The sequence below is a fragment of the Balaenoptera physalus genome (assembly GCF_965194825.1).
Source record: "Balaenoptera physalus genome assembly, chromosome: 6".
Classification (NCBI taxonomy): Eukaryota; Metazoa; Chordata; class Mammalia; order Artiodactyla; family Balaenopteridae; genus Balaenoptera; species Balaenoptera physalus.
In genome coordinates, this window is record NC_138885.1 from 50,564,478 (window position 1) to 50,568,961 (window position 4,484).

At 34.8% G+C, this 4,484-nt stretch overlaps 1 pseudogene across 1 annotated transcript; it reads right to left on the minus strand.

The window, feature by feature from the left end:
* Window positions 1-692: 692 nt before the first annotated feature.
* LOC309663084 (transmembrane emp24 domain-containing protein 2 pseudogene) lies at window positions 693-2,153 on the minus strand (annotated as a pseudogene). Its single transcript has one exon. The product of its transcript is annotated as a transmembrane emp24 domain-containing protein 2 pseudogene (transcript).
* Between the last annotated feature and the right edge of the window lie 2,331 nt (window positions 2,154-4,484).

Genomic DNA, 4,484 nt, shown 5'->3' on the forward strand with positions numbered 1-4,484 from the left:
AAATAGTGATATTACCTCAATAGTTGCTAAAAACATATTGCAAGATTCAACATTCATTCCTGATAAAATTTTTGAGATAGAATGTTACTTAGTACAACAAATGTATTTATCTCAAACTAACAGCCAATCTCATGCTTGACAGTGAACTTTTGCATAGGTTGCCATGTCATAAGAAGTCAAGGGGGCTCTTTCATGGAACTATTTTTAAACCTCATTTGAAACTGATGTTAACCGCATTTATTTATTTGTTTTTGTTTTTAAAAAGAATTGTTTATTTACTGAACCTGGGGCAGATTAGATACACAACCAGTTTTAAATTTACATCTTTTAAATTAATTTTGAAGTGTTTTCACACACACATGCACACAAGTTGGCATGCAACAGCTGTCCTAAGGTAAAACACAGTCACCTTAAACTGTTGAAAGTATTTTCACCCAAGGTTGAAAAATTGTTTATCCTGAACATGAAAACCTGTAACAAATTTAAATTAATTATATAAAATTCGTTACTAGTGGTTTTCCCCTTGCAAAGATCCAAAAAAAATGTACAAGTAACTAATATACATCAGTCACAATATAATCCTGGATCATCCCCACACCAAAAGAAAGACCCAAGGAAAACAAACACAAACACACTAGTACTGACAGTGATGTTCAGTGAGCTAATTAAACAGTGGCCAAAATGCCACTGATCAAAAATAAGATAGTGGTTGTATATCACTGCAACGAAATCAAGAGGCTTTTAACCCTTTGGCATCAGAAATCCAGATTTTTCCAATTATGTGAATGCATACCTCCCACGTGCCAAGAGTAGAGAAAGTGGATGTGCCAGTATAGAAAGAAAAAGAATTACTGTTCACTGCAACACCCAGAGAACTGGCTTTAATAAAGACTTCTTACAAGGTTAGGCAGAAACCAAAAAATGGTTCTTAGCTGCTTGTGTCAACAATTTTAAGTGGAGGTGACTGAGTTCTAAGGTTCAAAGTAAAACTTTAAAGGGGAAAAAGGTTGTTGGTTTAAGTCTTATCTTTAAAGCAAAACCAAGATAGACAAAGTAAAAAAGTACCAACTTTGTAGCATCCTCTAGTCACAGAGCTCTGCCATTAGGCTGGATAGAAAATGTCAAGATTCAGATTGTTGTTTCTGATAAGGACTCAACAAAATGAATCTTTAATGACTTGAACTGCAGGATAAGGGATCCCAAGAATGCAGTCATTTTTAGTAAAGTACTGTCAATAAAGTACTATCCTGAACAAACTGCATTTTATTATGAAAGCCAAAGGAAAGAATATATAAAAAGGACTATACATCTATATTCCACTTACAGTGTTTGAGTTCTGGAAGGACCTGTATAATGGAGTAAGAATTCAAATATGAAATCATGCCAATCAAATGTCAAATTTTCACTATAACTTTCCTAAAAAAAGTGTTTTCCCCCAATATCTGTTAATCACAAAGAAACAGAAGCTGTGAATGTACAGTTTAGAAAATAAAAACGTTGAAACTAATGACATTATTATGACCAAGACATTTGGTAAACAGTGAATTATGAGTTTGGGATCATCAGGAAAAGGCTTTTTTAAACAACCCTCCAGCCTTCAAAAAATCTCTTCAGGTAGTAGATCTGTCCCAATGTCATGGCAACTAGAACAAGAGCTTCAAAGAAGGACCAAAGGACCACTCTGCTGTTTGTGTTGTCATTGACTGCTCTGTGTATTCGCTCCCGAGCTTCCATGTATTCCTGTTCATGCTTTACAGCTGTCATTGCCACTGTGAGCTCATTAATCATTTCTTCTAGCTTGTTCTGGTGAGCTTCTGTTCCCATGTCTTGTCCTTTGGGGGCCTCCCCAATATCAATGGTGAACATCACTATCTTTGGAGTCATGGTGGACATCCTACTGCTAAAACACAACTTAAATATTCCATCCATGTGAGCAGCAAAGGTGTATTTCCCACTGGACTCCCTGTCTCCTTTATAAATTCCTCTATTATCAGGCCCTGCAATCTCCACGTCGATGTCCAGGAAGCCGCCCTCGGCCACCTCGAAGATGAGGCCCATCTTGGTGCCCGGGCTGACCCACTCGCAGAAGCACTCCTCGGCATGCGCGTCGATGCTGACGAAGTAGCCCGAGACCGTGGCCAGGAGGGCGGCCCGGAGCGCCAGCAGCCCAGCGAGCGTCACCACGGTGGGGCTGGGGCCGAAGCCAGGACCGGGACTGCGGCCTCCAGAGCTGCCATCGCCGCCGCCGCCGCTGCCGTCTCAGCCGCCGCCGCCGCCTCAGCTCAACCGCATTTATTTGAAAAAAAATAACAGAAAGATATACTAGGAAAAAGGAAGCAAACTACCATTCTTTGTAGATAATATGCTTATATTCCTAGAAAACCAAAAAAGAATCATCTGACAATGGCTAAAAATGAAACGAGTCAAGCAGAGTAGCCAGCTTATAAATGATGTATGAAATCGGTAACTTTGTTATATATCAACAATAAACCACTAAGTATATGTAAAAGTTGATATTCTTAATAGCAACACAGAAAACCACCTAGGAACAAAATTTCCAATAAATTCATGGAAACCATACAATACAAGAATAAAGATACAAAATTCTACTAAGAAAAAAAAAGTAGGCTATATGGAGAGCCACATCTGTTCTAGATTGGGAAGACTCAAGACTATAGTTATGCCATTTCAACTATAAATTAACGAATAAATACGTTGATTCTAATGCAAATATCCAGCATGCTTTAAAAGAATAGACAAATTGATTCTAAAATTTGTTTATCTGTGGATATAACCAGGGCATTTTTGAAGAGAAATATGGATTAGCAATTGGAGATGAGGCAATTTTGGAGGAGGATTGACCTGTCATAGTGAAACTGAATTATAATACTACAATAATCAAAACAAAGTTATTCTAGCACCTGTTAGGTGGTAAACAAGGCAATCAATTAGAAAAACACTGAAGCATATTTAACTATTTATAGGAATTTATTATACAAAAAAGGTCTAATTTCAAAGTCCACAAGTATTGATATTTGGCATGAGTAGACACAATGGACATTTGGTAAAATCAGTCAAATTACATTGTATTAAGTATAACTGTGGCAGGATGGAAAGTAATAGTATGTGTTTTGGCATGGAAAAATCATCTGTGAAAACATAAAATATAAAATTTGGTAGGTTTTGGGAAAAGTATCTTCTATTTTAATTTAATTTTTCTTTGGCCTTTTTATTGCAGTTTTTGGCAGTATTCTTACACTGTACAACTATAAACAACAAAAATGGAATTACCTGAGCAGCTAGTCATTTATATCCATGATTATCACTTACAAGTCCTCCCATGTTATTTCAATATCTATATTCTAACTAGGTGAAAATCATGCAAACTATTTCAAAATGACTTGATCTGAGAGTTCTCCCGTCCTCTTACCCTGACTGCTAGTGGTTGTCTATTTCAAATACGGAAAAAAAATTGAAGTTCATAATTTTAACTTCTTAGCAACCTCCTTATATCTGGGAAATGTATATATCATAGTTAAGATTAATTCTCTGTGTCATCAACCCTGTCTTTCACTAGTCATGACATTCTTTTAAGGAAATTTGATTATACAATTTCCCTTCCATATTGATTTCCATCAACAATCTGTTAGAATGGTGAATGAAAGAACTGAAAATACTTTGTAAATTATTAAATGGGCTGTGTACATTGCACCAAAAACTTAACTAAATACAAGGAAGCATGCACATTCATTTCAAAGAAAGCCAAATTTGAATTAATGATTATAGAAGAAATGATAAATGATTGAATAAAATAAAATTCTCCTGAATGGTAAGTAAAAGCTATGTGCAAACGTGGATTGAAATGTAGTATAGTTTTTTTCAACAAAGAAATATGATACGTTTAAGACTTCCTTATTGCCATTGAAAAAAATGCTACAAAGGGGGAAAAATGCTTTATCTGGAAAAGTCTGGGGTTATAATGAAATAATATTAGATTAATATTTCAAAATTAATGTTATATAAAGTTTCAATTTGGATTTCTTTGATGTCAAATTTTTACTAACATATCTTTGTTTCATCTTTTGTTTTGAATCATACTCGTTTGTCTACTAGCAACAATACTTGTTATAAGATATTTAAATATATTTATATACATATAATAAGATATATGGAATATATGTATTTGAATATATTTGTGCATATATGTGTATATATATATAAACATAATCTTTTGCCTCTGTGATCCCATTAATCATTTAGGTGATTTTTCTTTCCAAACCACATCGTTTTGTCATTACATGGACATAGCAGCAAATATAAATACACTCACACACATACACACACACACAGATTAAGGTAATCCTATAAAAATCATGAAATTAGTGCTGATTCTCAAGATTTAACCCACTATAAAAAAATACTTTACTACAAAGAAGACAAGATCAGTTCTTAACTCCCCTTGTAAAATGATGATACTTTCTCCA